The sequence below is a fragment of the Oryzias melastigma genome, linkage group LG12 (genome assembly GCF_002922805.2).
Source record: "Oryzias melastigma strain HK-1 linkage group LG12, ASM292280v2, whole genome shotgun sequence".
In the NCBI taxonomy this organism is placed as follows: Eukaryota; Metazoa; Chordata; class Actinopteri; order Beloniformes; family Adrianichthyidae; genus Oryzias; species Oryzias melastigma.
This window is the reverse complement of record NC_050523.1, coordinates 16,517,291-16,527,534: the sequence shown is the minus strand read 5'-3', so window position 1 is coordinate 16,527,534 and position 10,244 is coordinate 16,517,291.

Genomic DNA, 10,244 nt, shown 5'->3' with positions numbered 1-10,244 from the left:
AACACCGGATACCCTTCCTGACCTGCTGTATCCAGGCTGGAGACCACTGAAGACTCGGATCTTTCCTAAGGACCTACACTAATAATACATTAAATTAATAATAATAATAATAAATGTAACTAAATACTTTGGCTAAGTAAGTGTATGAGTTGTATCACCAAAGAAATGTGAGTCATGATCTTGAGCTGTGTAGCCCGATCGTGTTATAGACTATGACATTTTTAATTCTATCATAAACCTGTTAACTTGGGAACTTTTAGGATCTGGAATTGCTTGACTCTGTTCTGACATAACTACTGATCTGAAATAAATTAATGTGGAATTTTCACGAGTAAAATAATATATTTTGCATTAAAACTAACAAAAAAAGAGTTTTTTGCTCCAAAAATTCCAATGTCTTTAAAATAAATCTTTGGAATATATAAATTGCAGTTTGAAAATAAAGTTGGATTCTATTCCTTTAGGTTACTTGGAATTTACTGTCTAAACAACCACATTTATTTAAATAAAATCAAAAATTTGAAAGTGTTGCATCTGGTTCAGAAAAGTAAAGGAAAAGCATCTGAATGCATGAATGTGATCCAGGATTTATCCTGTCTGATATGAATTCTCTTACAAAATATTGTAAAGTGTCACATTATTCTCTGATGACATTGACTTGAATAAGGGTCTGAACTCAAAGCAGTTCTGTAGCGTTTCTCCATTTTCCTGTTATCTCCTCCCGATTGTCCTTTTGGTCACAAGTTGCAGCTCGACAACAGGCTATAATCGGAATTGTCAACTGGAGGGCAAGATATGTATTTGTATTATTTTGTGATAAGGCGGATATTTCTCTGGGGGAGAGGCTGACGCACTGTTGGGATGTTGGGAGCCCAGAAACAGGGCTGGAAAATCTTGATACGAGCTGAAATGCGTCGAAGTGCTGGGTTTGTAGCTTAGCAACCGCAAAGCGAATCAACTCACACTCAGCACTGACAGCAGCTGATGGTGGAGCAAACAGTGTGGTCGTGATAGAGACTGAATGACAGCTTCCTTTCACCAATAAACGCAAGAATAAAAATAAAAAAAACGTATTGTAATCTTTATAAAATTTTAATTCTGCTGTTTGTTTTATGCTTTTTAAACTTATTTTCTAACTAAATTAAATTGTTGCATTTTATTTCAACAATTTAAATTACTTTTTAAAATCTTTTTTATTAGATATATGCTTGCAAAAGACTTTTTTAACATTAAGTTCAACTAGTTTTTTTTCTTTTAATTAGATTTGACTTTCCAAACTTTTGTTTCACAATTAAAACAGATTTTTTTAAAGTCTCACTTTGTTTTTTTTTTTTTACTTTTCTTTACGTCAATGGTCTTTTAATTATTATTATGCCTTTTGTAGCCAAAATCAAAAAACACGTGTGGTTTACTTGAACATAGATTCTGCAGAAAGGAAAAATCATTCGAGTTCTTAGTTGTAGGTGCCCCCCTTCCCGTCACCCATAACTGAAAGCTCTCTGTTTTAAGTGTTCTCCTGCTAGCTTACAGCCCATGACAACTCCTACCAATTGTTAGAGGGGCAAAAAAAAAAATATATTAATAATATTGGAGATATTCAGCCGTACAGTTCGAGCCAGACATCAACTCAGACGAGGAGACTAAAGACGTACGAAGATCTATTTGTCTGTAAGTGAACGCATCAGAATGGAGCAGAGCAGGGAGCTTACTTTCTATGTCACAAAAATGATTTTGACTGCATTTTTTTGTTTGTTCCTGATTTACAATGATTTGAATAAATATATACTCTGAAATACAATTTTAAGCTTCATTTTCTTTATAGATGATAGAAAAAAATGCCACAAGAACATGTTAAAATGCTATTCTTTAATGCTCGGATGCTATTTAAAAGACACTCTTGCCTCTCCATATACAAATATCTGATCAGCTTTTGCTTAAAGTTCTTTCTTAGTTGAACTCAAGATTATCTTTTTTTGCCAGAAAATAAACATAGACATGAAATGTCCTAAAAAAAACATTTTCATTCATGTAATTCATGTAAGTGTAGCATAGAAATGGTTTGATACAATACAAAACAATGGTAGCCAGGTTAGGTTCTAGCAGCTCTGTGACCTCGAAAGAGACACAGTGGTGGATGTAAATACAGTATACTTCTAACCCGGTTTGACGTAGCAAATTGTTGCTTCAATTTAACATAGCACATGATCTATTTTGATCATTTTTATAACACAAAAGTGGTCTGTGGTCAACTGTCAAACAACACAGCCCAATAAAAGAGACGACCCCAGAGCAGCAGCAGCAGCAAGAATCTGCATGATGCTCCTTTAGACAGCATCGATGGATCTGTCACTGAAGGAGCTCACAGGCTCCCATAGACAGAGTAGAGCGGCCTTTATGACTACTAGTCCCTTCTGTCTTTGTCTGCTTCTGTTCCAGCAGAGCACATCACATCACAGAATGTTTCTGACTCAGGAGGAGACCCAGATATGTGGAATTCCACTATTACTAGGATGTTTAAAGAATGTTTGTGTCTGGAGTCTGGCACTAGTCCACAAAGTCCCTGATCAGCTTCTTGGACTCCTCTGGACTTTTATTGACAGAGCTGTGTGAGAATGCTAAGTGTTTTGTAGTTTTTTTTTCTTTCCTGTTTGAGTTTCAACGTTTAAATTCAAAAGAACTGTTATCTTGTTGGAATGCTTTGTTCTTCTTCTTCGCATCTTTGTTTTTTTTTTTGTCTGGTTTCAGAATATCTGATTTCTCATCATTTGCAGGTTCTCTCTTTCTGAATGCTCTGTTCTGATTGGCTGCAGGAGAGTTGTAGGAGTGTTCCTGTCTATATAAGGAAGTTTTGAAAATGGCGTCAAGAAGCCTTCCCTGGTTCTTATATGACCAAATAAATACATATGTCCAGCTACAACAGTTTTAAGTTGGTCGTTTTCTTTGGTTTGCCTGATTTCTATTTACACCTGCTTCGTAACAGTGGTGTCAGAAGTGGGATTCAAACCCAGGCCTCATTGTGAGACTGCGACAGTTGGTGGCCTGTTGGCGCTTCAGCTCTGCAGCTGTCAAAACTTCAAACTTTCCCTGCTTGGAAGCTCAGAGTGGACATAAAGATCTCACAGAGCTGTTTATGGAGCAGGGCAAGGGAGAGGTAGTGTAATGGTTGGGAGGGTGAACTATAACTCTCAAGACTTCCCTATTATTGGGTTTTAAAAATATATTCTAGAGGGAAAATAACCTAAAAGATGCCCAAAACTAATACAGGTATTCACATTTTCTTCATTAGGAGCCACTATGAACGACTACAAGCCCCCAAACATATATATCCAATGCAACAAATATGACTGTTAGAATATAATATAAAAATAAGTGATATTTTTTAAATAGATAAGCACAAAAAATGATCAAATCAAAAAGAAAAACAAATTGTTATGGCAGTAAACTGTAAATTCCATGTCAAATAAGTTAAAAATCCAGACTTTTTACAATGTATTTTTCATGTTCCATTAAATAAAATGCACAAACATACTTCTGTGACCCTTTAAGTAATGTAAAAAAATATATTAAGTATTTGTTTTTTAAATTTAAAAAATGTTTTATGTTAAAACACTTAAATTTATTAGGGAGAAAAAATGGCTGCTCCTTAAATCTGATCAAATTTAGGGCATTCTGGAAAAGGAAAAAGATGATGTGAATGAGCCAGAGGGGGGCAGTAGATGACTGGGAGAAATGCAGGTTCAGCTTCTTACCCAGCAAAGCACTAATGGACAAGCAGAGACAGAACTTTACAAATCATTCTGGGACCTAAACATTTCTGATTTTATCTCCTGAAAAAAGAAACAAATAATCAGTGCAATTGTTGACTCAAGGCTGTGACATTTTGCTGTGGCAAAGCTTGTTTAAAACTGACGTCTAAATCTTTTTGGTAACTTCAAACCAGATGACAACAGAAGTCTGTGCAGGTTTGTGGGATTTGCTTAATTTAGGAGGAAAATGAAGGAGTCTGTCTGACAGGTCATCAGCAGACTGATTGCATAAGGATGCACCACTGACAGCGGACTGCCGCCAGATGCATGCAGTGATGTTGTCAGTCACTCCAGCTGTGGAGGACAGTTAAACTGACGGAGGGGTTCTACTCAAAACAGCACTGCAGGTGTTCTCCTCGGCGGGAGTTCACTCTGGTTTTGACGGTTTTCACAGCTCTGCAGCAGAATGACTGATTGGTTCTTCCCGGCCCAGTAGCTGTTCGGGTCAAACGACACATCGGCCTTCAGGTGTTCACTGCGGTCGACTACATGATCTACATGAATGATCGTAATCATTTAGTTTGCTCATGTATGTGTTTGTAACAGTCACTGTGCTCTAACAGCAATAAAATCAAAACACAGTTTTTGTTTGACAGTTTAAAAAATTTAAAAGCAACAATATTTACATCATCTGTTTTTTTCAAATCAGAAACGTCACTCAAAAAAATAAAATTAGGGGCATTAAAAAAAGGTTGAGGCGAAAAAAAAAAATCTTTATGTTTTGTGTTTGTACAAATAAAATCTATATCCCCACTTCTGTAACAAATGTATTTATTTAATCCACAAAAAACAGCAATTTAATTTTTTTTATTATATAATCTGATAATTTTAACTATGAAAGTTTGGCTGACTTGATACGTTCTTGGTCATAACAAAACAATGTTAACTTAAAATGTAAAAATATTGACATAAGTGTTCAGGAAAAATCCCCTTATTTACCCACTGCCTGAAATTTGATCCACACAATGTTAAAGTATTTTAAATCCAGCAATGAGTCATTTTAAAAATGGATAACAAAAGATGATTTATTCTTACCATAAAGTTCAAAAAAATTAGCAAAACTTTTACTTCCAAACGGGTTTTTGAGATTTCATGGAGGCAGCCATTTTAGCTCTTCCACTGCCCCTAGTGGAACGAGGAAGAACTGCAGGGAAGAAAACATGGAAAGTATGGATCATGGTACTGAGATAGGGGTCTCAGAAATGTGTTTCGAATATGATACAAATGTTTATTTAGGGTTAGTGCCAATAGTCTTCATACTTTGATTATTATTATTTTCCATATCTCTTGAATACAATTTTCTTAAATTATATTAAAGCAAAATAATTTAGTTGAATACACAAGAAAAAAAGTTGTATTTTCTCAAATCCAAGTGTTTTTTTTTTTTTTTTTACTAACCCGAATATCAAACTGTCTTCTTTTATCTAACACTTTCATTTTACACTATTTAATTTGAAAGAATCAGTTCGTTGGACGTCAAGCTGCTCTTACAGTCTCTTCAACTTAAACCGCTGGCTACTTGTAATTCTCACTGTAAAACACTGAGCTGTCATTCCTGTGCATAATGCATCAACCACCCCAGGCACTGCTCCACCTGCTGGCTCCCTTTTCGCGCAGGAGGTGTGGCGTCGGGCAGATGGGTGATAACTACTCTTTCCATGAAGGTCACTGCTCTCCCAGACTCACCAATGCAGAATGAACGTACAAGACTCTGGCAGCGGAGCGGGTTTGTTTGCTCATAACGCTCTTCCACTTAAGCTCCCGATCCCTGACTGTAGGTCATGTCAGGTAATGAAGCTCAAAGCATGAAATTCAGTATTTTTAACCAAAATGCAGAGACTTACACACAGGGGAGGGTGCTAGTGTTCATAAATGGAAGTGGTTTTGAAGCACAGAGAAACTATTTCCTAATGCAAAATCTAAACATTTGAATTTTGACAAATGATGTTTGTTGCACTGAAGGTTTAAGTTATGGGGTCAATTCAGAATCAGCTAATTCATGTTGATCGTGTGAATAGTAGAGGAGTTACAATACGTCAAAGAGTGTGTTATTTAGATGTCGCCAGTGACATCTCTGGTGTTAAAGAGTTAACTTGATCCTGATTTGACCCCATATCAAGTCTCTTCATGTGGTTATTTGGTCCAATCAGTGACCTTTGACTCCAAGCCTGTTTTATCTCTATTTGATCAACACAGCCAGAAGATTGGAGTCTTTCCTTGAGAGTTCTGGTCAGTGTTTCCCCTGCCATCGCTCCCGCTGAAGTTTCCCGTGTCCGTCGCTGTCACTTTGTCACATCAGTCAGGGAGGCGATCTCTCTGCTGAAACCTCGGGCTGCTGGATCTGGACCTTCCTGACTGGAGCGAGCGAGGACAGGAGGTGAATCCAATACGACCTTTAGTGGATTGTGACAGAGGAGAGCTGCCAGAGCCCGGCCCGATCGACACGTCTGCCAAATGATGCTCTTACCATGCAAGCTCCCTCTCCCTCTGTCCTCAGATGCACTCCCATGAAGGACTTCCCGACAATGCAGCCACACAAAAGGTTCGTTTTTCCATTTTTTTTTTTCATTTTAAATTTCCTGATTTATTTTTTGCTAATCTCAGCTGGACAATTTGCTTTTGTTCGCACGCCTCATTGGATCATCAGTTTTCCCTGCATTTATCTCAGTAAATCTACAGACAGTTCTTCATTTTGAGTAACATTTCTACAGCTTTTCAACAATGATAGAAGTTTTTAAAAAGTTCACAGCGTTATAGAAGTAATAGTGGATCGAAAGGATTCCACTTTTCGGAAAGGAAGCATGACGATGCCGTGTCAACGTAATCACGAGAGCATCATCACCACGTGTTTGGCACGACTCATCCTCACACGACAGCCTGGTGGGCTCTCAGATCATCAAAGTCCTCCAAATTTAAAACCTCTCTGGCCGGAGATTCCAGCAGGGCGTGTGGAGGAGACCGGAGCTCCACCTCATTAACACCACCTCTGCTGTCACGCCGAGATGACAGCATCATGCTGCGGGGATGATTGGGAGCTTGAGGGAATGGAGGGCCGCTCGGGGTAAAAGAATGACAGCTGCTGAGAAATGAAAAAGAGAAACAAAGTTTGCAGCACAGATGGGCTTTTTAACACAGGCAGAGGACAGAAATAGTATGCTGAAGACATAAAGAGATGCTTCAAGAGAGCCAGAAAGTCGTATATTTGTTGTATTGTAGGAGATTAGTCACGTGTATATGTGCAAAATGTCTTTAATCGGATCAAAGATTGTATTAGACATGAACTGTAGACCTGAAGAACTTAATCCGATTACAACAAATCAGATCTCCCACACGTCCTATCAGAAGAGATCATTTTAGCATGCGCAGAACTATTTAAATTTGTTCTAAAATTTCTCTTTGTCCACACCGGCCCCAGAAACGTGAGTTCAAGCGAGCACTTAAGTTTACTCATCCTTACGCTCGTTTTTAGGCTCTTTGAGCAAAACACACCGCTATTCAAACGGCCATTTCCAAGACGCAAATGTATCCCTACTTTAGGCTTTCGCATTCAAATTCCTCATGTTCACACGTCCCAATGCAAGCTTTGGGGCTCTACGTTAAAAATATCCAGCTAATCAGAGGCTTGGATTTGGTGGTGACGTATGGATGGAGTCCTTCTTAATTAATGGAACCGCTTGAAAACTGATCGCTAATGAGAAATTAAGAGCTGCAGTTTTTGTGCGGTTATAATTATATGACACCAAGTCGTTCATAAATTGGAATAGAGCTGTGAAAGAAAAAGATTGGAGCAAGATTTGCCAGATTTGCACCCCTTCAATTTTTCCCACCAAGCCCTTATCCAACCGTAGGCACATGTGCTAGTATCCATTGTGAACACCATTTGCTAAAGGTGCGTTCAAGAACCTGCGTTCAGCGCATTCTAGAACGTTCAACACATGCCCGCTGTGTATGCAGCTTCAGCCTTTAATGTTACACAAAGACTATAGGGAATGAATGTGTGTCGTCATAATGTGAATCAGAGCCTGCGTCCAAATGAAAAACAAAGGGGTCCCAGGACGGAGCCATGCTCCCAATAAAAGTTCTAAAAATGATTGAACCATTTGCTCATTTCAGAGATACATGAAGTTTCAGAAAGTGTGTCTCCTGTTTATGGGGTTGCTTTACAATAGATCAAAAAATGATCAGAGTTTGACCTTAAATCTCCACAAAATAAGGGTTAAGTTTTGTTAAACATATTAGATAAAAAACGATGTAAAAATACACAAAATATAAAGCTCATTTTGTCAAAAATCTGCAGCAAATACAAACCATTCAGAAAGCGTGGTTCCAAGTTCCCTTGTAGCCTCTGGACACACGGGAGAGATCGAACCTCCTGGACTCACTGGAGAGGACCAAATGCTGTCCTGGTGACCACAAGAGTTAATCAAGCGTTTCGGAGGAAGGCGGGAAAATTTCTCTTCAAGGTGGGACAAGATGGATAAAAAGGAATAATAAAAAAATCATAATTATCAAAAAAAATTGATCTGACTTTTATAGTCGGACAGTAACACACATAATTTAAATGAATTAGTTGATTGAGCCTATAATATGAAGTTGCCAACCGTTCCTACAGACAGAGTGTCCAGACATTAAATGTACTCATAAAACCAAAAAAGGTTGTAAAGTACTTGAGATGTGCTTTCCTTCAAATTAACATTAATGAAAAAAAAAGAATCTTTTAGGTTCCTGGTGCCCATTTTGAGCTAAATGTTCATTTATTTCTGAGGATTTTATTAGTTTTATAAATTATCATCTGAGTTTCATAAAAAGAATGTCGTAAAAATGGATTAAAGTCATGACAACATAAATGTCTAAATAATTATCAAAGGGAAATTCAATTTCTGGTCGATCATTTGTTGGAGCAGTAACAACTGCAAACCTAAATCCTCTCATGGAGTTCAATTTCTGCCCACTAGATGGCACTATTTTTTCTCAATTTCAAATTTGCCCTAATTCACCCTAAGACCAAATCCGAATTCTTCACCTACGTTACGGCTTCTTCCTACCTCTACATTTATCCCTCCAAGCGGAGTGATATGGAAAAATAGTGTCTTCAGTTTTGGATGTCATTACCACTCGATGACATCATCAATAACCGGTACATTGGTGCGTTAGTCTCAACCCTTCTATTTGAAGGAGCATTTGAATGGTGTCCAAAATATGTTTTTTAAGATCCCACCCTTCAAACGGAGGGATAAAAAGCCCTCCATCGAGGGTAAACCGTGTAGCGCCAGGCCACGCAGGAGTAACGCTTTTCTTCATGCGGGTACACTCAGAAGCAAAGAAGTTTACACTTAAATGTAAGTAATGAGTTTCTGTTTAATGATCTTTTTAAAGTTATAAAACCGTATTTGAGTGCTGGAAGCTCTGCGCTAAAGCTAGCGGAAGGTGACCATTGGTGATGTCATCGAGCAAAAGTGACGTCTGAATTATGAGACATTATTTTTCCATAACTCTTTATTTGGAGGGCTAAATGAAGGATTTTTATCCAATTGACCCTCAGGAAGGCCGGAAAGCTTCAAAATGGTCGCGTTAAGCGAAGTCGGTGTTGGTTGGATGACAAAATCTGTAAGGTTAGCCATGTTTGTGTGCTCTTCAAAGATGTCAGAGTGAAAAACGCTTCTCGTTTAGTTCCGCTTGTTACTTATACTTCAAATCTTACAAATTTTTCCATTATTGATTATTTAAATTCATAAAATGATTCAAAATTGTTTTTGGATCCAGATCAATGTAAAAAAATAAAATTTTCAACTCACCACAATGATGGTTTGACGCAATGATGTGTATGTGTTCCCAAAATAAGTTTTAAAAATCTATTTTATGTACATTTTTTAGTCATTTTGTTTAGTTTTTATTAAGATGAAAGAACTATATAATCTAAGCATATTGGTTTTGAAAAATATATATTTTTAATTGTTATTTTTATGTAGATTTCCAAAGGGAGCAACTTTAAAATATGACTACTTTGTAGAAAAAACAATTTTTTTTTCATTGTTTCTGGAAATCCCAATTTAACCCCTTCATGGCGTGTATCGCTAATTTCCAACAATTCAGGACTCCATTTAAAGAAGCAAAAACATTGAAGAATATTTTAGTATAATTGGAGATTAAGACAAAAATTAAATAAAAAAAGTGTTTTTTACAAAATAAAAGTTCAAAATTTGAGGATGTTTTAAGAGAAATCAGGACACAAACCACAAACAGAGAAATGACCACCCACATCTCCCACCATATCTCATTCAGATTCTTTATTTTCTACAAAAATATTTTACATTAGAAAACACAGCTTGAAATATACACCGTCCTCGTGGTTCACAGAAACCATGGAACATCTGGACTCAAACAAATCTGCGTTTATATTTCAACTGGTAAGTAAATATGTGAGCAACAGTTAGAAAT